The sequence below is a fragment of the Hesperophylax consimilis genome, chromosome 22 (genome assembly GCF_061612785.1).
Source record: "Hesperophylax consimilis isolate HC1 chromosome 22, BYU_Hcon_1.0, whole genome shotgun sequence".
Taxonomy (NCBI): domain Eukaryota; kingdom Metazoa; phylum Arthropoda; class Insecta; order Trichoptera; family Limnephilidae; genus Hesperophylax; species Hesperophylax consimilis.
The window spans coordinates 24,453,053-24,479,685 of record NC_142857.1 but is presented as its reverse complement, the minus strand read 5'-3'; the positions used below and the strand labels follow the sequence as shown (position 1 = coordinate 24,479,685).

The window sequence follows — 26,633 nt, the reverse complement described above, 5'->3', positions numbered from 1 at the left end:
CTAAACTAAAAACTTACCTTTTTAAGCTGTCCTACCCTTAAATTAAATATACCATTCCTGAGAGAAAGTCCAGTTATATCCAATTTTCCAATTATGTCCTAAATCCTGTATCTAAATTTCGCCAATAAACAATTAGATAATGTTAATTAAGTGTTAATCTCAAGTGACCTACCAGGTAAGTATTGTACTGTATATTTTCTCCAAAAATAGTTAAGTAATAACATAGATCACTGTAGAAATGTATTATAAGTTTGTACAGCGCCCTTGAGGTGTTTTTGAACAAAAACGGCGCTATACAAGTCATCCAAGTATTATTATTATTATATTATCTCCATATATAGTTAGTAATAACATAGATCATTGTAGAAGTGTAGGATTATATATTTGTACAGCGCCTTTGAGGTGATTTCAATATATCAATGGTTAAGTATTTTCCAGCTATTTTAAACAGTGATTTTAAGTTATTTTTCTAGAATTGTAAAGCACCTTTGAGGTGATATTTGACTAAAAATATTACATATAGAGCGGATAGATAACAAAGGGGTGTCTAGAAAGGAAGATGAGGCCCAGGAATCGAAAAAATATGAACACACAACATTGATCAGCTACATAGATCAAGGTGGAATTACGTTGTCAACTAAAACCAGAATTCTAGAAAAGCTGTGCAAATATCACAGCGCCAGTGCTTCTCTGTGGAAATTATTAGAATGACACACAGGAACAGATTTTCTATTTTATAGTATATTCTTGTATTGGTACAGTTTTTAAATAGCCCACTTCCGACTTTCCAGGCGTCATTATTGTTCCACGTGGCGCTGTTAGCTATACTGTAATATATTATAGGTAATGCATAGGGTAGTTAATACGAACTGTAGCCAAAACTCCAACAAACGAGCTGCTAATGATATGCGACGCGATCTGCACAGCTTGTGGGCGACACTTCTGTCTTCCACTAACTTGTACGTTGTAAATCTACATACACGGGGTCACATATAATTAGAAACAAGTAAATACATTCCTTTTCTTGGTTGTTTTTTCGGTCATTTAAAAAACGTGACGCGTAATAGTTACTTGCTGCGTGGTATAAAACCTTTCTACAAACGTACGTAAAGGCGTTGAAATGGTTTAATAATAATAATAATATATGGATGATTTGTATAGCACCGTTTTTGTGCAAAATCACCTCAAGGGCGCTGTACAAATATATGATACATTTCTACAGTGATCTATGGTATTACTAACTATATATGGAGATTTTTACGGTACAATACTTAACTTGTAGGTCACTTGAGATTAACACTTAATTTACATTAACTAATTGTTTATTAGCGAAATTTAGATACAAGATTTAGGACATAATTGGATATAACTGGACTTTCTCTCAGGAATGGTATATTTAATTTAAGGGTATTGTACAGCTTAAAAAGGTAAGTTTTTAGTTTAGACCTGAATTCTGTTGGACTTCTATGGATCTTAGTTCCGGAGGGAGTTTATTCCAAGCCATGGGCCCAGATGCTCCGAAAGCGCGATCAACAAACTTAGTAGGTATTTGGTTTGCGCTTAGGTTCCATCAGTCTGCCTACAGCTGATGATGTTGCTGATCTAAGAGTTGACTGCCTCAGACCAGTGTTTTCCGGGACTCATGGTTCAGAGATGTAGGGTGGGGCCATTTCATTGATGGATTTAAACACAATCCAGCACAATTTGTACTGGATTATTTCAGGGCATTTCAGGTACCGAAATACCTTAAAATTTTGTGACGTTAGTGGGGGGGGGGGGGGGAGACAACCTTCCTTAAACTACCCGAATTGTCAAAACGAAGAAAAATTTGCGTTGTTTTATCATTATTTAAAATCATTAACGGAAATTTATACAGCCATGGCCTGGTGACTATGGTTAATTATAGCGAATTCAATAAATATAACAAGAGACTCCTTGCTTCATTTCATGTAGTTGCTTCTCGCACTAATATACAACTCTTGTTCACAGAGATTTCATCATGTGGGGATTGAAATTTGCTCTGTCGACTTTTTACCTCCACAGTCCGCAACATTGTAAATAACTAAACGTGTAAAAAAATGCAAGCAACTGAGAATTTTTAAGCTTTTCGATGTAAGTTCATAACATTCTACAGTCTTAAATTCTCCAGTCTTTTAACATAATTATCAACTACACTTTTGCCATTAATCTTTACTATGCGCATATACTAGGTTTTACAAACATGTGCTACATAATAATTTAGGGGAATAACGAAGTAAATTTATTATTAAAATTATGAACAACCCATTCAGAAGAATAGTTTTTTGCTAACAGATTATTTTTCCGACTTTATGTCCGGGTTAAATCTTCCCCATAGGAAAAACTAAACCCTTCCACACACTTTTCCACAAATGATCATCTAGTCAATCCACATTATGCAAGTACATTATATAAGTAAAATAAATTCAAAACAATACAAGAACAACACGTTAACTCACCAGAGATCAAATGGGAAAATAATTCACCGACTCCAGATATTTTCATATCAGAGGGTTCGGCTCGGTAGAACAGGGCCTATAAATCCTACTGATCCCTCAACATAAATATTTAAAAAATCTTTCGTAATCCTACATGTATTCTAAATGACCGACTTTTGCATCTTTATATATAAATTTTTTGATAGATCTAATCGCCTAAATTTTTAATGAGAGAGCTAGGTATAATGCCAGTAGCCGAAATAACAAATGGTAATATTTTTATAGTCCGAGAATGTCAAATTCTTTTTATCTCATTTCCTATATCTGTGTATTTTCTTATTTTTTCATTAACAGATTGTTGAATATTATTATTATTGAGGTATGTTATTATAGCCATCTTGTAACTAAATTTACTATTTGTGAGAAAGTATTGCCAACTGCATGGGATCTAGTTACAAGCTAGTATCTAAATGACTCAGTCCTGATATTATTTTCAATGTGTCTTCCGTTCTACGCGACTTGGTCAAGTCACAAACCAATGTAAACCCCACTCATATGGTATATATTATCTCCTCGACATATTTTCTGTGAACCTTGGCATTAGCAATTAGTGGCGTATCTTGTCAATCCACACTCCAAAATGGCTGAAATACAGAGTTGCACAGTATAATGTAAGTTCCACAGTCAAGAAGAGGAAAACGAGAACTTTAGAATACGTCAGCCATTCATTAAAGTACCAAGTTTATTATAAGCTGTGGAAAAAATTATAAGTTTCCTTGTCGTCTTGATCTAAATACATCCTGGTTTTAATGATATTCACAGAAATAGTCCTAATTCCCAATGTAAATAAACAAAACCGAAAACAGTGTATGAGTTTCGGTTCAAAGATGTTACTGTTTAAAAGTTTTCATGTTTATGGTTTAGATCTGTGAGATTCTGTGTTCTTTAAATCCATTTGAGTACTTTTACTGCCGTCATTTTAATGTGCTAACAATTTATAAACACAGTTAATTTCCAATATTCAGTTAATACTGAATGCTGTAGAAATAAGATCCCCGAAGATGTATGTGTGGCAAAACCATTTAATTTAATTATTTATTGGACAATTTGTATAGCGCTGCTTTTGTGAGACATCACCTCAGGGGCGCTTTCAAGTTGATGCAGGTATTACAAAAGTTATAAATATTACAAAAATAAAGTGAAGTTAAGTTAAGTAAAATGAAGAACAGGGACAGGTGACACGAAGATAAAAGATGGATACTCTGCAGCAAGGTAGGTGGTGAATATCAGGAATCACTGTAAGTAAGTTAAGTACAGGGTTTTCCAATAAGAGGTGTTATTTTGAAGAGCCCGCTATTTCGGTAGATGTTACTTTTGAAGCTGTTATTTTTTGACATTTGACAAGTAGAAACTACGTCATTAATAAAAATGGAACGATACACGCTTCAACAACGCATTGAAATTATTAAAATTCACTTGAGTGAATCAAATGCAAATCATCTTGAGTGATGAGGCCCATTTCCACCTCGGTGGCTTCGTCAACAAGCAAAATTGTCGCATCTGGGACTCTGAAAACCCAAGAGTTGAATTGTTGAAAAGCCTCTCTATCCTCAACGTGTGACTGTTTGGTGCGGTTTATGGTCCGGCGGAGTCATTGGACCTTACTTTTTCGAAAATGAGGCTGGAGCAACAGTTACGGTGAATGGATAGCTATCGAGAGATGATTAATGATTTTTTTTATGGCCGGAATTGGATGGTATTGATCTGGACAACGTTTACTTTCAACAAGACGGCGCTACCTGCCACACAAGCAACGAAACCATTGATCTTTTACGATTGAATATCAAAATAACTCCTCTTATTGGAAAACCCTGTACATCCATTAACACCCTTTAGGCATTATCCTGTGGATAAGCTATCAAGAGGTTGGTGAAATACCATCTAAGTAAAAACATATCTAATCTGCCTTCGCCGGGTTTAAAACTTAGGATCACTAGATGTACCTATTTCACGTGTGTAAATTGAATAATTATATATCATGGTTGATTACAATCCTTATAATAATTTTCGTTCTTATGTCATCCTTCAATGGTTATAGGTTATGACTGTTATTAGTTTAAGTTAGTGTGATTTAAGCCGATCAATTAGCACATAGCTCCGTTGACTAATTATTATAATAATTTCCGCTAAGTGGATTCTGAGGGCGTTCAATGATTATAAATGACCTGACAAAAATGATTAATGATCTTTCTGTGGTATTTGAAATATCGTCATTTGACACGTTGAGAATATTCAAGTGCGTTGGAATTTGGTGTAAAAGGAACCCACTACCTACCTGAAGTTGTATTGTAGATAGTAATAATATTTGGATTATTTATATAGCGCCGTTTTTGTGCAAAATCACCTCAAGGGCGCTGTACAAATATATAAAACACTTCTACAATGACAATTTATTATAAGCAATAATTAGTCACCTGAAATATCAATACAAATTGAAAATATCTCCGGATTAAAAATGATTTAAGGCGATGCCATACGTAGTAATGCAAAATCATGTGTTTTTGGTTTGAAAATTTGGTCGCCTGGAAATGTTTCAGATGCTTTAATTAAATACTGCGAGTAGAATACATCTTGGCCTTTGAAATGATCGAGTATTTTTTAGATTAGTCTTTTTATAAGCCCAGAAAAAAATAATGTAAAAGGCCTATGAAAACTGCTTTAAAGTTCGAAATCTCATACTTACGAACCCATTTTCGGTTATGATTTTATTGTATAATGTGGCAAATTAAGTTTTTTGTAAAATGATCGAATAAAAATTAAATATTTATGCCTGAACATCCACAAAATAAAATAAAAGGGATTTTTTGGCAATGTTTTTTTCTTGCATAAATCAAAACAGGCGGATGGTGTTAAGCTGGAATTTAAACCTTATCGCCATCTACGTAAGGGTTGTTATTGATAGCTGCTCAATTTAAAATATTACACGACGTAGTGCATCGGCACCCGCACCTTCTGATGTCCCGTCAGATGCTCTGGACCACTAAGCCACGTCGGCTTATTTCCAACACGCCAAATAATTCAAATAGTAGGTACTTCAATCAACAATTACTGCTTGTTAAATATTTTTCCACCTGTAAACAACCAGCTTTATTTTTGTATGAAAGGCTTTGTTAATGCTAAATTTCCCACTAGATGGCGTCGAGACATATTATATCTACATTTGTTGGCATATTTGACAAGTCAAAATATTTTACCAACAAACTTCTTTCGACTACCATAATACGGGCGTGTGTCTAGTGTGGTAGTCGAAAAGCATGTAAAAACTGTACACATTAATATTTCATGAATAAAGAAAAAAAAAAAAAAAAAAAAAAAAAATATTATTGCGGCATTTATGTAAACTCGGGATATATTTTCAATTTGTATTAATATTTCAGGCGACAAATTATTGCTTATAATAATTTGTTATCCTTTGTGCTATACATGAAACCTTGTCTTATAAAAATTAGTTTATCATTAAAAAAATAATACTTTTTCAATGATTTACTTACTATATATATCATTAAAATATATAACAACCTTCCACCCCCGACGCACTTAAATTTCAATCAACACTAAAAACATTTCTTTTAAACAAATGTCGCTACACCTTGAATGAATACCTTACATAAATTAAATACCTCTGTTTTTTTTTTATTTTCTGTTATTTCTTTTTATTTATTTGTTAACATGTAATTGTTGGGTTATGTAATATAATGTATATTTGTTGGGTTAGCTGGAAGAAATAGGATGTAACCTATAAGTTATACCCTTTGTACTCTTTTTGTGCAATAAATATTTTTTTGAATTTGAATTTGATAATATATGCCTACATAACTACCTACTGATGTTTTAATATATTAATATTTTATTGTGATATAACCAAGGTTTGATAATTTTAAAAAAAATCGCCCGATAAAAGTTAGAATGTTTTTAATTTCTTATTTTTTTATGTAAATATCGCACAAGAATAACATAGATCACTGTATAAATGTATTATAAGTTTGTACAGCACCCTTGAGGTGATTTTGCACAAAAACGGCGCTATACAAGTCATCCAAATATTATTATTATTATAATTAGTTCATGAGGTCTTTAGTTGTGCCTTATGACTAACAAGTTTTGTTTCTCAGATGAATTAATAAAGTTTATGGATTGTGTGTACTATTTCTTTCAATTCTAAGAGCTTCGTTAGTAAACTTCATTTCATTAATAAGCCAGTTATTTTGCATAACAAATGACATTATCATAAAAACTATGCATATTGACAGCATATCCGACACCTTGGAGGCCGTGCTAAAAGCAGCGGTTTTGTCTACGGACTGCTCCCAACTGTATAAAGCCAGTGAGACTATGGTATCCCCAATTTGGGGTATGTTTTGAGGCTGTAAGCAGCGGGGAGGGGAAGGATATGCGGAATAGGAAGGTGGGGAGTATCTGACTATTCAGATCTGGTCACCAAACACGGCTAAAGCCATTTAAAGCAACGTTTCATATCTGAATGGTGGTCTTATAATATGATAATTTTTAAATAATCACCAGATGTTTATATAGCGCCGATAGCAGTCAAAAATATAAAATAAAATATTAACAACAATTAAGTACAATAATCAGGTCCTAATGGTCGAGTGGTTAGTGACGTTGTCCCGGTAAAACAGAGATCCTGGGTTTGATTCCCAGTTGAGACATTGATATTTTTATTTTTCTGTGTCTTGTTCTGTTTCATGTTTCGGTTAGATTTTTTTTATTATTATCTTCGTCTTCAATCAAAAATAAAGCAATGATTCACGAATCCAAGGCTACAATATTATTTTTACTATGCATATTATCGAAATGATTCACGATTTTCAACTTCAAGACGACATTTGTGATTATTTCTTTAAATTCTTCATTTTCTGTTAAATATAAATCTTGCATTTTTCTTATTTATTTTCTTGATATTATTATTTACAATATTTTAGTACGAACTTGAAGAGTGCAAGGCTGATGTAAGCGCAACGAGTAATATTAAGAAAGGGACGCTTAGATGGTTTGGGCATCTAGAGCGAATGAGCGAAGAAAGGAGAATATACGATGCAAATGTGAATGGTAGCAGAAGTCGGGGACGCCCGAGGAAGACATGGCACGACCAAGTGAATCAGATACTTGAGTCGGGCCATGTCAAGAGTCAGAATAATAGAAGTGCATGTATGAGACGATGTATGAATGTGAATGAGGCAAGAAGTGTGTATCAAAACCGAGTTGTTTGGCGGTCCGTCCTCTCTGTCTACCCCTGCAAAGAAACGGCGTGATGGTTAGTTAGTTAATACAAAATTTTTCAGTTTGAATTCCCTCACCAAATACAAGAGATTTATCTCTACATGGTGAGGAAATTCTAATATTATTTGTCATTTATAATGCTCTGTGTAACATGTAAAAAATAAAAGTTAAAAAAATACATAAATTTTTTTTTAGTTAAACATATTGATATTTAACACAAAAACGATATTTTGTCTTCGTAAAAAATGTAACAGTTATTGGTAGGTAGGTAAATTAATATCTAAACTTTACGTACGTGTCTATACTGAGCTGACTACTAAAAAAACCAAAAAAAAAACATCATAAACCCCATTGTATATTTAAATATTTACGTAAAACTAATTTGGTTGATCGCAAATTTACCGCTTTGACGTTTGGCGAACATTCCTCTAGCCATAGTAACAACATCCCTGTTTTAAAAAAAACAGTTTTTTGTTCTAAATTTAAATGTTTAAAGTTTAAATCGTAATTCACGTCCGCACCGCTTGGCGCGCATCCGATCTACTGAGAACTAGGAGAATTCAAATTATGTATGCATTTGGCCGTGCCTTCTACTTGTGACGTCATTTGCCAGTGGTGCCGCGCGGATAATAAAGTACCTAACCTATAAATTTTTTATTTTTATAAGCAATAAATATTAGCCTGAAACACTCATCCACATTGAAAAATTGTGCTATGCATAAAAAATCTTGTCTTAAACATTAATTTACCAAAAAAATAGTAATTAATATTTGCCAAGTTCTAGTATCTTCACCAAAAAATGTAGACAATTTGTCTCGACGCCATCTAGTGAGAGAGTTAGCACTTACAATGCCTTTCTCATATAAAATTAAGTTGGTTGTTTCAGGTGAAAAAATTTAACAAGCAGTAATTGTTGAATGAAACACTAGTTTATATTGAATTATGTTGCGGATAAGAGATAAGCCACCATAGCTCAGTGGTCAAAGCTGTCGACCGGAAATCGAAAGGACACGGGTTCAAGTCCCGTTGGCGTCATGTATCTTTTATCAGGAGATTTTTCAATGTGGATGAGTGTTTCAGGCTAATAATTATTGCTTGTAAAAATAATTGTTACCCTTTGTACTATGCATAAAAAATGTTGTCTTAAACATTAGTTTACCAAAAAAATAATAATTTATGATTTTTTTTTTTCTCAATTGATAGACAAAAATTCTCGGGTTACGGATAACCTGACAGTATTTGTAAATCTCCTACTACTACCACACTAAGCGGAAAATGTTGCTTGTCTCGTGATGGAGGACTTAGCCAGCCGAGGAATCGAACACACTACGCCTGGGTGGGACTCAAACGTAAATTAGAAAAATATCGATTGTTGTTGGCCAGGACAGAGTTGTGGTATGTTATATCCCCCTATCTAGTCCTGTTGATAAATTACGTATTTTAAATGTTATTTTTTTATTATACCCTATTACCGTTATTATATACCGTTTCATTTTTCCGGAGTCAATGGAACTATAGGATCCAAATATAACGGCATTTCCAGTTTGTGGTCAATATTAGGGCCCGTTCCCACTTCCGTTTTAAAATCGGATGCCCTAGCGGCTGTAGTAGATGTATGGAGTTATTCACACTTGTCCGACACGATTTGAAAACGGATCCGGCATTTTTTGTCAGATGGATCGCCAGCGCAGCGCGTCCGTTTTAAAATCGTGTCGGAACTCGGTCCCTCATAGTTTTGTATGGAGCTGTTCAGAATTGTCGCCTAGTCATTCCGGCAGAGTCCCCGCCACACCCCGACCCCTCCCCACCCGCTCCCAGTCGCAAGGAAGCAGGCACGCTGCGTGCTTGTATTCGGTTATTTTGTTAAGTAAATAAAATAAAACTATAAAAATGGATAAGGAAATAAATCCCGAAAATGTAATCCCTCTGGTCGAAGAAAGAGTTGTGCTGTGGGATAAAACGACAGAAGGGTATAAAAATAATTCATTAAAATTTATCGGCTTGGCGAGAAGTTTGCTGTTTATTCATGGAGGATTTTGAAATATTAAAAGAAAAACAAAGAAAAGATTTTTTTAAGTACCGAATATTATTAAAAATTGTTATTTTTATTATTTTTTCTTTTTATTTTGTGTGTGTAGAACCTGCTTGCCAAGATACAAATCCTATTGGAGAAACGAAATAGTCGGCGAATTCTGATCGTATGTTATTTGCAGTAAGACCACCACGAGTAATGTGTGTTTGTGCACGCATCGGATGCTCCACTGGGGTTACATAAGTACCACACGACAACAAGAGCTTCATCGTCGTCCATTGCGCACGATCGTCTACTGAAGAATGAGCAAATAAAATGTTTTGGTTGAATCGACAATTATTTTTTTTCGTAGAGTAGGATCCGATTTTAAAACGGATCCGTTTTTAAAACGAAGGTGTGAACAAGGCCATAGGGTATCCGATTTTAAAACGGGCCCGCCTCCGATTTGAAAACGGAAGTGGGAACGGGCCCTTACAAGTTTAATTGCATCCCCATTTTGTGGTCAATATTGTTAGTTTGATGGCAATTCCATTTTGTGGTCAATATTACAAGTAAAATGGCATCCTCATTTTGTGGTCAATATTGCAAGTTTGATGGCAATTCCAATGATAATGAGTACAGTGTGTTAAAAGTGAATACTCGAAAATTTTGCTAAAAAATATTCGAAATTCGCTCGCGATGAACTTGGGACACCAGATGTACTGTACGCCAGATGTTTTCAACGGAATTCTCGGAAACTCTGAAGGCCCTAGCAAGTGTTTCGCTAAGCCCAGGGTAATTTATTATCCCGACCGTCGCTTTTTATTGCGGGTGGAATGTAACCACTTCAACAATCATCAGGAACAGGATTACATGAAGATGAATGAAGGACTCTCCGAAAGTCACAGCGGTGCTGCCAAGGTCTGTAGATATGAGAGGAAATTGTGTCAGCGCTTTATTAGCAGCAGACACATACTTGGATGGATGACGAACCTCGTGCCGGCACTGTTGGTGGACGCGGTGCACCTTTTCGCTGCAGCAGCTGGTCCAGTTTCTTCACCACCTAGGATTCTTGCTTCAGAGTCTCTATCTTCTATCTTCGTGTCACCTGTTCCTGTACTTTATTTTACCTTAACTTCACTTTATTTTTGTAATATTTATATTTTTTTAATACCTGCATCAACTGTAAAGCGCCCCTGAGGTGATATCACACAAAAGCAGCGCTTTACAAATTGTCCAATAAATAAATAAATTCAACTGTAAACACCCTTCGGATGATAAATCGCCAAGTTATGCTAAGAAGTCCTGTTTTAACTAGACCGTTTTGTATTTCGTTTGTCTATAAATTTGTTTGTTCCGTTTCCGTTTCAAGATAGTGGCCGTTTTAATGGTTCAATAAAGATTATTTTTTCATATGTGAAATCTTCTTGTTTATTTGGACTTTCTTATTCGCATTTCTTCAGTTATAGTATGCTACCTATGTGCCTGACGAAGGCTTGAAAATAATTTTGATTGAGTGACGTTTCTTTGACTACATTGTGTAATAAAATAAGGTTGCACGAATTTTAAAATAAGGTAGATAAATAACCATCCGAGCGATTTTTGGCACATTATGCCACGTTTGCAAAATGCAAACCCGTCATGAGCGATCGCTTGCCATAATGTGAAATCTAAATGTATATAACCTAAAAATATAGGTGGCTTCAAACCGCAATAAGCGGTAAGTAAATTTATTAAATAATATTGAAAATGTATATACACTATATACAGGGTGTATCGGCACGTACCCGACAAACTTTAACCAGCTATTCCTTAGCACATTTGGAGTAAAAAATGTTACGGGCACTTTGCGGTCCGGTAACATTTTTTTTAATAAAAAATATATTATTCATATTTTCACCACATGTCACCAATGTTTTATCCTTTGTCAAAGTTTGAAAACCCGTCTGGCTATATTTTGTTCGAGTTTCGTTGATTAATGTACGTACGTACCTACGTTGGCGCGCTTTTACAATCACAACGAAATGGTACGGCACCATTCGTCTCATTTTTAACTATTATTATTTAGTGTGTACGAAAGAGCGAGGACACTTTTTGGCACACTTGCTAATAACAGCTGCTGAACACGAGAAACAATGCAAATGACAGTGACGGAGTGTGGATTTTTTATTTATTTTTTGTTTTTAATGGAAAAAAAATGTTACCGGACAGCAAAGCGCCCATAACATTTTTTACTCCAAATTTGCTGAGGAATAGCTGGTTAAAGTTTGTCGGGTACGTGCCGATACACCCTGTATACAACCAATCACTCAAGTGGACAAGAAAATTATAAACAATATTTTTTGGACACGAGGTCCACTGTTGTAGTTATTGTAGTCACTGTTGTAGTTATTGCGGTAATAAACAACTGATCCCAGATTCTGAATAATTTCGAATCATAATTTTTAATTTTATTTATAGTGTAACCATAACAATAACTTAACTTAACTATAACAAACTTAAAAACGGTAATTTAGTATTAGTGTGCCTTACCCAATACAGATGTAATATTAAAGCACTAAATATACTGTTTATGCAAAGTGATGACAAAACTATAATAACAATAGCAGCAGGACAGGACAAAACAAGAATATTAAAACTAAAACATAATAAAAAACAGGAGGCAGTTTGTGCTCAGAAATGAGAATCTTTTGAGCAGACATTTTAAATTGTTTAAGTACCTACTGTTTAAGCTGTCACACCCTTAAATTAAATATACCATTCCTAAGAGAAAGTCCAGTTTTATTCAATTTTTCAATTAAGTCCTAAATCCTGTATCTAAATTTTGCCAATAAACAATTAGATAATGTTAATTAAGTGTTAATCTCAAGTGACCTACCAGGTAAGTATTGTACTGTATATTTTCTCCATAAATAGTTAAGTAATAACATAGATCACTGTAGAAATGTATTATAAGTTTGTACAGCGCCCTTGAGGTGATTTTGCACAAAAACGGCGCTATACAAGTCATCCAATTTATTATTATTATTATTACTAAACTTTTCCCCAGCACTGCCCAAAAAGCTAAACATCATAAAAATGAAGCAACAATCTGAAAGCGTTCCGAACTAGAATAGCTCCCAGACGTTCCCGATACGTTTCCGCCCACAGACCGCCGGGCCAATGGTAGCCCGCCTACCTCTCTGGGCGGAGCGGACTGTCCGCCCTCCCTAAAGCCCGAATTCCCGCCTACTTGGACACGGGAATAGTACGAGGAAACATTATTTTAAATTAGAACTTTCAGAGTTTTCAGAGTACTTGAAAACTTTTCCCAAGTGCTCCCAACCATATGGAAAACGTTGGACTACATCATACACAATAGGAGGATGTTGTTAGACTAAGGGTGGTGGAAAGGAAAAAGAGATGAGAAAGAGGATATTCAGGTCACCAAACACAACTGTTCGCGTTTACTTGGAAACATTAGGTATTAGTATTAGAAACGCGTTTGAAAAGATGAATTGTTTAAAAATTGCAAACTAACGTTTTTTTTAGATTTTACAGCTGATATTGCAGCAGATTTGCATTGGAAAGAATGAAACGCTACTAGAACTCATCACATTCAATATACCTACTCGTAGACTCAGAAATAAAGAACTGCTCTTCCTCAATCAACACTCGACTAATTATGCTTATAATTCACCATTGTCCAGAATATGAAAAATGGTCAACTCACGTCAAGACCTTGATTTTTTTGGTAGGTATAAGTCAGAATGTTTTTGGTCGTTCACTGTGTAATTGATGAGATTTTGTATCACTTTAGTTTTAGCAAGGTCTTGACATGACTTGAGACTTCTATTTCATTTCTATTTTCTTATGTTTTCCCTGTTTGTCTCTGCTTTTATATACCATCCTTTACTCTTGCATTGTACATTGTCCTAAATCTCGTGTCGCTTTGTTAAATATTGGACGAAGTCCGTTAGTTAATTAATAAATAAATAGTACGGGAAACTTGAAATATTCATATGAAACTTAGTAAAGTTGACAAGTTTGATCGAAATTGCTTCTTTTTTATGTAGGTATTTTATGATATTGAAGAATTTTTCAGATATTGAAGAATTTGGAGATTTTGAAGAATTTGAAGATTGGGAAATAAAGTGATTTTTTTTGCTTTTTATTTACCTATCTACTTACTTCTTTCACCACCTTACCGCTTTCGTACCTACCAGATATTTTGATATGTTTTGAACAAAAATACGTCTTTAAAAATGTCATTACATATTATCTAAACCCGAAAGAATAATAGTTTCATGAATTTTCACGAGTCGATGAATTTCAGGGAGTTTTTCTGAAACTGAGTTTCGGCAATTTTTATTGCTATTTTGTTTATTTTTTTTAAATTGATGAACTGAGTGTACGGAGGGATCATAAGGATCACTATTCCTGTATAAATTAGTTAACAATAATATTCAATGCCCAGAGTTGCTAAACAAGATTCCATTCAATGTACCTGCGCGTTCAACGCGCGTGTCCTGTTCAGGGTTGATAAAATCAAAACGAACTCTAAGCAGAATTCTTGCGTGAACAGACTATGCAATAATTACAATAGCGTATTATCCAAGGTTGATATTTTCAGTTGCGAACTTACCAAATACAAGAGGTCCATAAAAGAATATTTCTCTGATGGTTTGTGAATAATGTTTATGTCTCTATTGTTTATATCTCTAGTATAATTTGATTTATACCTACAACCTCTCTCCATGGCTTTAAATGTATTGTTTTGTAAATTTTTCGTTATATATAATCTTTGTTTTGAATAATTTATTTAAATAACTTATTCCATATTATGCCGTCTCAGTTAAAGTCACAAGGAGGAAATCCATAATTGCTTTTATTTTACTATATAATACTTATGTGCAAACTGATTAAACGTAAACTGTCGATTTCCCGAAAATGAATAAATAAATAAAAAAATTGGGAAACATTCGGGACTTTACTAATAAACGTATTTTAAATCTTACACTTCTGATAAACAACTATTAATGTAGGTTAAACGGGGAATATGTAGGCAGGTTCTTTTGCTAAAATATGGATTTCGTTGTTTTATGAAAGAGGGAAAAGAGAAATGAATCATTTCAGTATATTTTTCGCAACTGAAAAGATTTTAATTTTTTTATAATGATAAACTAATGTTTATAAGACAAGGTTTTTATGCATAGCACAAAGGATAACAAATAATTATAAGCAATAATTAGTATTGCTTATAATTATTTGAAAAGATTTATCAATTTGTATGATTTTCATTCGTTTTGCTGAAATTAGGGTTTTTATGCACGGAGAAATTAATATTTGCTGGCCTATTTTGAATCTTTTCAAATTATTTGTAATCGGGTTAAAAACGGGATTGCAGGCCTTGATAGGTTTCCTAATAAACTTTCAGTAAAGCACTAACGTGTTTCGTTGTGTTTCGATGTCACCACGTGTTCATACAAATTCTAACATTTCCGTAAATTCCCATATTTCGCATCCCGATAGTATCACGATTTAACTAAAAGTTTAACAGGAAACCTATCAGTTCATTCATTTTAACCGGATTACGAATAATTTCAAGAGATTCATAATAAATTAGTTTTCTCCGTGTATATCAATGACTACATAAAATACCTTGCGTACATTTATTTAATTATTTATATATGAAAATACGATGTTTAAGGTCAGATTCTTATACAGGGTTTTTCCAATAAGAGGTGTTATTTTGAATAGCCCGCTATTTCGGTAAATATTACTTTTGAAGCTGTCATTTTATGACATTTGACAAGTAAAAACTAAGTAATTAATAAAAATGGAACGATACACGCTTCAACAACGCATTGAAATTATTAAAATTCACTTGAGTAAATCAAATGCAAATCATCTTGAGTGATGAGGCCCATTTCCACCTCGGTGGCTTCGTCAACAAGCAAAATTGTCGCATCTGGGGCTCGGAAAACCCAAGAGTTATTGTTGAAAAGCCTCTTTATCCTCAACGTGTGACTGTTTGGTGCGGTTTATGGTCCGGCGGAGTCTTTGGACCTTACTTACGAAAATGAGGCTGGAGCAACAGTTACGGTGAATGGATTGCGCTATCGAGAGATGATTAATGATTTTTTATGGCCGGAATTGGATGGTATTGATCTGGGCAACGTTCACACACACAAGCAACAAAACTATTGATCTTTTACGATTGAATATCAAAATAACACCTCTTATTGGAAAATTTTCTAATTTTAGGATGTTTTTAGAGGTTCCAGACATAAAAAACATTTTCGTGATATCAGAGATTACCGTTCAAAAAACAAATTTTAAACTAATTAATGAGAAAATCATTCCGTCGGCAGCATGATTAGGTACTTTATATAACACATAATGCAAGGAAATACTTTTTTTATTCCTAGCATTGATGGTAGATGATTCTTTGTATTTTCATGTATATTCTTTGTATATATTTCATAGACGATTCATCTATTTCTATTTTCGGCAGCTATATCATCCCAAAAACAGCAGTCAAACTTCTCGGTGTCAATTTAGTTTCGGACTTTTCGTTTAAAAGTCAAATAAATAGGACTGTTACCACTGTTTCGCACATTTCAGAACACCTTCGTAACCTTCACTGGCTCAAGTTCCCTGAAAGAATCCAGTACAAATTGTCCTGGATTGTGTTTAAATCCATCAATGAAATGGCCCCACCCTACATCTCTGAACTATGCTTCCCGGAAAACACTGGTCTGAGGCAGTCAACGCTTAGATCAGCAACATCATCAGCTGTAGGCAGACTGATGGAACCTAAGCGCAAGCCAAATACTAAGTTTGGTGATCGCGCTTTCGGAGTATCTGGGCCGAAGTCTTGGAATAAACTCCCTCCGGAACTAAGATCCATAACAAGTCCAACAGAATTCAGGTGTAAACTAAAAACTTACCCTTTTAAGCTGTCATTCCCTTAAATTAAATATACCATTTCTGAGAAAAAGTCCAATTATATTCAATTTTCTAAATATGTCCTAAATGTTAACTAAGTGTTAATCTCAAGTGACCTACCAGGTAAGTATTGTACTGTATATTATCTCCATGTAGTATAGTTAGTTATAACATTGATCATTGTAGAAATGTATTATATATTTATACAGCGCCCTTGAGTTGATTTTGCAAAAGACGGCGCCGTACAAATCATATAAATATTAATATTATTTTACTAAGCAGACTGTACTGCTCGTCAGCCTATCTCATCCGTAGGCAATATCTGTTTCTCTTCATGCATCCCGTCCGATGGTATTAGAAAGCCAACGATTGTAATGCAATCCGCCACTGCATTTCTTTCTAACAATATTTTACGAGAAAGCAAAAAAAATATTTTGGGCTCGTCCGGGATTTGAACCCGGGACCTCGCGCACCCGAAGCGCAAATCATACCCCTAGACCAACGAGCCAACTATCCGTTAAAGACTGTTTTATATACTGTATAAAAAAATGCATTAGTTTCGTATGCAATCGTAAATCGTGTTGTTTACATTTTGATGAAATTGCATTGTACAAAACTGCATAAATGATGTGCAATAAAAAAACGTCAGGTTATTTATAACTAAATTTGAATTGTTTTTCACATGGCTCGTTGGTCTAGGGGTATGATTTGCGCTTTGGGTGCGTGAGGTCCCGGGTTCAAATCCCGGACGAGCCCAATTTTTTTTTCAAATCGGTTTTTCGTAGAATGGATGCGTGATTTGAAATAGTAGTGCATAAAATTATTCAAGTTCAATGAACGTTTGATTTTTCATATTGGAACTAGTGAGTATATTAATTTATAACGAAGGTAGGCAATAAAAATATTTTAACTATGAACTAACGTGCCTTGACTTTTTGTAATGTTACTGAACACATGTATTAATTTTTCAAGCTTACTTACTTGCGAAAGGAAAATAATTATTCTTTTGAAATATAATGATCTTGGGGTATTTTTTTTCATAAATACTTCTTCACAAACCCTAAAATTATAATACCCCATGATGTAATGTAGGCAGATTGAAAGAACCTATGCGCAAGCCAAATACTAAGTTTGGTGATCGCGCTTTCGGAGTATCTGGGCCGAAGGCTTGGAATAAACTCCCTCCGGAACTAAGATCCATAACAAGTCCAACAGAATTCAGGTCTAAACTAAAAACTTACCTTTTTAAGCTGTCATACCCTTAAATTAAATATACCATTCCTAAGAGAAAGTTCAGTTATATTCAATTTTCCAATTATATCCTAAATTCTGTATCTAAATTTCGCTAATAAACAATTAGATAATGTTAATTAGGTGTTAATCTCAAGTGACCTACCAGGTTAGTATTGTACTGTATATTATCTCCATAAATAGTTTAGTAATAACATAGATCACTGTAGAAATGTATTATAAGTTTGTACAGCGCTCTTGAGGTGAATTTGCACAAAAACGGCGCTATACAAGTCATCCAATTTATATTATTATTTTATATGTCACGTGTCTTCGCTAGTTTTAATCTATAATACACTGAGAAAAATGATTATGGCTGATTTATTAAAAACGTGATAGCATTCCATTTCCTAACAAACTATTAGTTTATAAAAATATATCGGAACACGTTTTCATGAAGTTGCACTTATCCTGTTATTATATAAGACGAAAGCCGAAAAAATTACATTTTTCCTTATTAATTTAATTCGTTAAAGGCCTGCAGTCCCGTTTTTAACAAATTGCTTTGGATGAGGACACTTAGACGTGTTAATATGTACAAGGGCGGATCCAGCTTTGGCGCCAGGGGGGGGTCACGTAGTCGTGGTCAAGTTTTTTTTTTTTTTTTTTAAAGAAAGACAAACATTCCCGGGTTACGAATAACCCAACAATAACTCCTACCACCACCACAGAAAGCCGAAAATGCTTGCTTGTGTTGTGATGGAGGACTTAGGTCCGGTCAGTTACAGTTACAAGAAGTTATAATTTAATTTTGATAATAATATATACAAGTAAAAAGTAGGTATTGTTGGATATGGTAACACTAGGTATATCATTAATATTGTCTTTTGCTCCGCAAGCCCGGGCGGCGTAGGCTCGTGTAATGTCAATTGTCAACCAATACAGTACAGATTACAATTATTAATCGTGTTCTTATTTCACCACAATATAACATGGTGTCAGGTGTGTCTTCAACATAGTATTGTGTGTAGGAATCTTGCAACTTTTTGAATTTCCTTTTCCTTGTTGTAGTTATTCGCCATCATATATAAAAGAAATGATTGCTTAAAACGTTTCCACTCGCCAACCATATCCGTAGCATTCTGCATTTGCAGAATTTGACTCGACATTATTATTGTAACACTTTGCTTGTCACGACAAAATAGACAAATAATAACAGCTTGTTGACCGTTATTTCTTTGCTTCCTGGTAAAGAATTTGAATCGTTCCACTGTAATATTCACTGTAGGTATGAAGTGTCTATCGAGTCTATCGAAGAGTAGAATAATGCCTTCCAGCGTGCTCTTCTCAATAGTGAGGCCAAATGAATTAAAAATTTGAACTCCTTTAGGACCAATCGTGTGCAGCAAACGTTATTAATAAATGTAAGTACTGTACTTCCATATTTAAGAGGAATATAAACGCTGGAAATATTTCGATTCTTGTGCTTTATAAATTTTAAAACCGAGCGCCTTGCACCGTCATATTTTGGCCTGATTTGCACGAGGCAAGTAATTTGAAATAAATATTGTTGCCATGACGCGGTGCTTGCAATACGTAAGAAGCGCCCAGCGAGATCTCCGTTCGCCGATGCTTCCATACGCTTGTTAATACCTTGTTACCTGGTGGATGAATACCGTCCATTCTATTTTGCCAGCAGCGGCCGAGCCGGCAGCGTAGTCAATATTATCGACAATCCTCAAACTATGGGGAACGCTAATAAAAGTAAATATTTATAAAATTTGAATTGATTTTATTTATTTACAATCCAAACAAAAATATTCTGAAAGTGAATTATTAATAGGTACATATAAATATTAATAAAAAGAAACTTGATTAAGTTAAATATAATATGTATATATATTAACAAAATGTAACTAATACGTTCTTTTACAAAACTAGGTATATGTACTTTTATCAAAATTACATACACTTTATCAAATTACCACATCTAAAATTTTTGTAAAATTTATTTACAAATAAATTTTTTGGAAACAAATCAACAAACCAATCTCAATATTAGAAATGATGATGGAACAACTCACAGCTAGGTTTAAATATATTCTACAATAGATGCATCAATTTATGGATACATACACTTAAAAAAAGGTTAATATAAATAACTTGCATCTAGCTATTCTGAATTTATCCTAAAAGAGCATAATTAAAACAAATACAATAGATATCGCGGGTTCGAACCCCGGCAAACAAATCTCAGTATTAGACATTTTCAAGGAACAGCTCACAGCTACATATATTTAAAAATTATTCTTATAAAATATTAACTCTGATCTACCAATACTGAATTTAAGCATTATATTCGTCAACCTAAAATTTCTCAAATGAAAATATTCTACATTAGATACATCAATTTATGGATACATAGACTTAAAAAAAACGGTGAAAATAAATAACTTGCATCTACCTATGCTGAATTTATTCCAAAAAGAGCATAATTAAAACGAATACAATATATATTATTTTAAAACAAAAAGTAAAATTTCGACGGCCTCCATGGTAGAGGGGAAAGGCTGCCAGCTAGCGATCCGAAGATCGCGGGTTCAAACCCGGCAAACAAATATCAGTATTAGACATTATCAAGGAACTGCTCCCAGCTACATATATTAATAAAAAGAAACTTGATTAAGTATATATATATATACATATTAACAAAATGTAACTAATACATACTTTTAAAAAACTAGGTATATGTATTTTTATCAAATTTACATACACCATACTAAAGGTCCCCATAAGGACGTCAACAACAGAAATTTTTAAGCATTTTGACGTTCCAAGTATACAGAAAATCTATGTCAAAAACATTCAGGTACACCACCTCAAAAATAATTCAGAAGTAAACACCTCACATACTTATATAACCAGAGCCAAAGAAACAGAGATACAAAATATACCAAAGTGTAACTCTACCTTTGGACAAAAAAGTTCTAATTTTTTAGCAATAAAGGTATATAACAAACTCCCACTTAGTATCAAACAAATTAAAACCAAAAATCACTACATTAAGGACATTAAATCTTGGCTTAAGGAACTACCGGAAAAAGAACTCACTAGCCTATTAAAAACATCGTCGTAGAAGTTTCTGGAAAACCTTACCCAAAACATGAAGTCGAACCATAGAAGTCGCTGAAAAATTATTCAAAACCTAGTCCCCCTCAGCACAGGATCTCCTAGTGAGGAGGACTATAAAAATCTATATCAATTAATCATATAAATATATATAATTCTTATAAAAATGTTTAAAAAAATGTAATATAGTTACTAAATAAAAAAATAAAAATAAAATAAAAAAAAGGATAGCTTCATCTTAAATAACAAAATCAATTTTTCGTTTACTTCTTCTCCCGAAACGCGTTATCACCTCATCTACTTCAATTGGTACGTTTTTATGGACGTGGAGAAGTGCCAGTCCGGTTAGGCGTTCTTCAACCATTGAAGCTCTTAGCCACGATTTGATTCTTCGTAACGTAGAGAAAGATCTTTCCGCTGTCGCTACACTAACAGGTAGTGTAGCCATAATACATAAAAATTTTCTTACATTAGGATACATCTCAATATCGCAATTTAAAATAATGTCAGAAATCGACTGCGGTATGTCCTGACTTTTTATAAACCGGAAAGACGGGACATAATTTTATATGTGCAAAAAAACGGTAATTAACTAGCCGAAAGTCATTTAAAAAAGAACGTTTTCCACACGAATGTCACAAAAATGGCATGAAATTGTACGGAGTTCTGTTCATAACATCTGTCAAAACACCGCCATCTTTAGCAAAAAGCATAAATATACCAAACCACCTACTCATGCAAAAAGTCAAATCAAAGGTTAAGTGGTTAAGTTCGCAGAGAACAAACAATAAATCTAGTGAACGTTAAACGTCAAATTCAAAAATTCGCCGGATATCAAAGTGTTGCCGTATAAAAAAAATAATCAGTGTGGAATTTTACAAAATTAAGGGAACATAATCGGAGACGGAACATTTTCATGTAAATCATTCAAAATCCATCATTAAAAATAATACTATGCATTTCTAAAAAAAATTACTAACGTTTTCGTAATCTTAGTAAAAAAATCTATCCACACTTTTAGCCTTCATTTTAATTGATTCTGAAGAATTTGTTACAAATATTAAAAATGTGTCCACTTCCGAAGTTATTAATTCATCATCTAGAAAAATAAAATCTGGTACTTACCGCTAAGTCCGCTAACTTTATAGTTATACACGGGTTATAAAGTTTTAAAATCGTTGAACGTAAAATATATTAATTGTAAGGTATTGTTTTATTAATCTAAAATATAAATAACTTGCATCCCTCGTGCGGCATAATTTTATTTTTTTTAAATTCAATTATAATTTCGCCGAAATAAATTAAAATGTTAGCCTTGGGCAAAACCTCGATGAACGAGGTTGTGTCTCGCCTTAAGAATTGCTTTAGGAAGTATAGGAAGGCTGGTAATTCGCGCGGGCGCGTTAGACCTGTCCAGACCTGTCAAAAAACTTCCGAAAGAATAAGTTCTGTAACTTACTAAAATTACGTTAAGTGACTTTTGGTGTCGTTTACATTGGGAATTTGGCCAAACTCGCCTTCAAGAGCGATTTACAGGAAAAAAACTTACGAGTCTAACCCCAGCCTTAGAACATTAACAAATAACATTTGAGTTTAAACACACATACACTGGCATAATGAAGAAACTGATTAAATTACTTACCATTTCTTGTAATGAATTGAATTTGCAGCAACAATTTTTAAGAACACTATTACTTATAATTGGAACTTATTTTTTTTTAACTTAGTAAACAAATAAAAGTAAACACTAAAGTTTAGTCGTTCCGATTGAGGTTAGGTTTTGCTAGACGCTAGTCGAAACAAAGCGCGCGCAAGCGTCACACGTGGTTACACGAAATGTGTCATAATAATATGAAAAGTGGCGGCCGAAGCGCGCGCCGGTGGCGGTGCGCGGTGACGCGGTAACATTCGAATTTTCGATGCGTTCGTTCCCGAATAATGCGTTTGCCGTCAAACAAAGTATTATATTAAATTAATTAAATATTGAAAGTACTTAAATAAAATTTATATTGTGACAAAAATATATAAAAACATTATGTTTAACAATTTTAATTAGTGGTCCACCTAGGTCCTGGATGGGCCCAGGACCTAGGTAGTCATGACCCCCCCTGGGCTGGGGCCCAGGGGGGGGGTCATGACCACCGTGACCCCCCCCCTGGATCCGCCACTGAATATGTATGCATGTTATGCCGTTTAGGGATAGTCGGGGGCTTATAGATTCGTTTAACCCTTCTGTACTTTCAACAATGTTTTATTTGTATTTCAAATGGGCTATATAATCTTATTTTTAATTTTTCCTAAAAAAAAATTCAGTTTTAGAAACTAGATAAGATTATCTTTTCGATGTATACATTTTAAATAAACATTACTGTTTCTAAATACCTAATAAAATTTGAATATCAAAAGTGAAAAATGTTGTCAAAAACGCTAACCACATTTTTACTCAATTTTATTCTCCAATCATAGAAAAATTGAGAGAACTCGATATTTCGAAAACACATTTGAACACTTTTTTTGGAGGAAATTCGTAAGAAAACTGTGACTAAACTTTTATCTCGGTCATATGATAAAATATAGGTAATAACAAATAATTTTTAAAGTAAAACCGATTTTTACTATAGCGGCGCGAAATATGAATTATTAATTTTGGATTTTATTAATGTATTCCAGTATGAATATTTGACGCAAACTGAAAAGAATTATTATTTTTCTTCAACTTCAAAAAAATTACGCATTTCCGTATGATAGAAAAAAATATAAAAATACTTTTATAAAATATGGACATATTGAGGTTAAAAAAATACGGTGCCCTCGACTGAGTTACGTTTTTAAGAGGAATACGAATAATTTGATCAGATTTTCAACAAATTAGCAATATTTTATATTAGTATGTTATCTCCGTGTAAAGGTAAATTGCTTTCTCTAAATAACTAAAAAATACTTTATACGAAATATGTTATATTTCGTCCAAAGGTATTCTATGCTACTGTTTAGTAGTGAAGAAAATATCTGTTCAGGTACTGAATAATTATTTGAAACCATAGAATAAACATTTATTACCTTTTTTAATTTGAACAGATGCTAATTCTTTAACTCTGATAGTCTATGGAATAAATTTTCAGAGTTTTTCATTGATGTATTGTATAATAAGTAGTCTCTGAATGAGAATTTTGCTGTCTATATATTGGCACATCTATGGTTTTCAAGGACCAATTTGTTTCATAGAAAAAGCCCGAAGATATCGTTCTAGTGAGTGGTTTATTTATGGATATCAGTGATCACAATCCTTTGGCTGAATTCCATAGAAAATCAATCATCACATTGCTAAAATAATTAATTATAGAATATTTAAGGTGAATGTGCCCATGAAAGTGATTCCGCGAGCCAATTATTCATCGTATCTATTTCGGAATCTAATAAGATTCAAGCACCGAACGCTTCGCCAATCAAAATAAATAATTAGATAAACAAATATGTGCGCAAATTAAATAAATTTATGCTTGATGTCTTATTTACCTATAAGTTCATGCTAAGTTCGAAAAGGCGTTGAAAGTTTAAAATACACCAGGAAGTCTAGCACGGATGATCGATAAAGCCGATACGGTATTGGTCAGTTAACGATATTTGCGAGCACGGCCAGAATATGATTCCGAAAGTCGGTAGACAAAATACAATAGTTTTTGCGCGGCCTCCAAAGCTATCAATTTAAAACTCTTTGTTCGTTATGCAAAATAACTGGCTTACTTATAAATGGGGGTGAACTAACTAAGCTGTTAGAACTGAAAGAAATCGTATACACAATCAATTAATTAATTAATTCAAGACGCGATCAATTGATTCCGCTCCAGCTTCGAGAAACAAAAGTTGTTAGTTTTGTGTTATGACTAAATACCTCATGAACTAATTAACTCAAAACTACAAGCCAACTGCAAATGTATATTAAAGTGAATATTTCAATTTGACATTGTCCATTTATTAGTATTTATTTACTTTTAGGCAGCCATCTGACGTTTAGGAATGTCAATTCCAGTGACGCCTTCTTGTATCGAATTCTGATTTATTACGTTATCTACATCGGTCTGGGTATCAACAGCGGGACCGTGCTCGGGAAATCGGTATAAAATTATCGTTAGTTATGCCTATCGATCCGATATTTTAAAAATTGTTAGTGGAATTATAGACAGACCTGATTTATTGAGCCTAATCACCTTCAACATGCTAACAAGAACTACTTGACCTAAAATGATGTTTAATTACAACAACAATTGATTACATTTATACATATAATTTTGCAGATATTGTAGATGTGATCAACTGCACGGAATATAGTTACAAGAAGGCTATAATAACATTCCTCAATAATATTTATTAGATTATTCTTCTAATGACAAACTTTTATTACTTGATTACTGTTGCACTAAACTATTATATACCAAATGTATGTAAAAGCCCTTATGATCGTAGAATATGTAAATAATTAGATACTAGAACATAATATTTACATAGCGCCCTTGGGGTGATTTAAAAAAAAACATGGCAATGGAAATTATTTACATTACAGTCCAAGTGCGCTTTACTTAAAAACCTTTCCTCCCGAGCTGTAAATTTTCTTGCGCAATATTCGTTTACTAGTCGTAAAGGAATATGCGTATATTACAAACTAATTTTAAGTGTTAATTGAAAAAACCGTGAATAAAATAATCAACAAACCTATGGGAAAATGTGAAAAAGACCTTGACTCAGTGAAATATACAAGGTAGGAACTCCGTGGCTAATTATTCAGTAATGTTTTTGGTTTTAAACCCGATAGTATTTGGGAACATTTGTAATATTATCAATCTTCAATCATTTCAAGAGGTGAGAGAAGTCTGTCCCATATGTCGTCTTGGCATTTTATGAGTCACTATTTTCCAAAGCCCTAAGTGTCTCAGCGCTCCCTTCCGGGGCACTCTGCCCGTGTGTGAGTGCGGAGAACTAGATGCACGTTGAGGCCCCGCGCGCCCGACCCCGACCGCACCGTGTTGTGAGAACGATGTCCAAAAAAAGAACGGCGGGCTAAAATGGCGGGATCTCTTCGCGCCTCCCGTGTTGTCAGAAGTCGGGATTCGCTCGGTCCGATGACAGCTCTCGTGCAGTACCACCCTAAACGCCACACGCCATATCTCCAATCATCAAATACATCTCCCACAGCATCTAACATCGAAATAACAACAATTATAAGCGTTTAATTCTGATACAACCCGTCACAGCGGTAGCCATCTGTCATTTTTGTCAAGTTTTCCCGCGCGCGTGGAAAACTTACCGCGCTTTTACGAACTTACCCGCGCTGTCAGTGAAAATTGTAGTATGATATTTTTTTCTTTATTTGATTAAAAGTCCGCTAATATCGGCAGTGTTAATTTACAAGTGTGGTTGACGACAGTTTGTTTCGGAGACTCGGTGTGAAGTTTTTGCTCGGATTCGGTTGCATTCGCGGCCGGGATTAATGGCCTGGCGAAGAGATATGCTGCTAGAGAGTGTACCGTTGATGTAATTATTAACCCGGTAAATAATTACCGAACGACAGTTTGTTGTGAAGA

General features: G+C 34.0%; 1 protein-coding gene and 2 non-coding genes across 3 annotated transcripts in view; 2 read left to right on the top strand and 1 right to left on the bottom strand.

The window, feature by feature from the left end:
* Positions 1–26,633, top strand: part of Ogg1 (8-oxoguanine DNA glycosylase) — a 427,234-nt gene that overhangs the window by 197,101 nt on the left and 203,500 nt on the right. The gene's annotated exons all lie outside the window — the stretch shown is intronic.
* Positions 17,132–17,203, bottom strand: TRNAP-CGG (transfer RNA proline (anticodon CGG)). The gene has a single exon. It is a non-coding gene; the product is annotated as a tRNA-Pro (tRNA).
* On the top strand, positions 17,380–17,451 carry TRNAP-UGG (transfer RNA proline (anticodon UGG)). The gene has a single exon. It is a non-coding gene; the product is annotated as a tRNA-Pro (tRNA).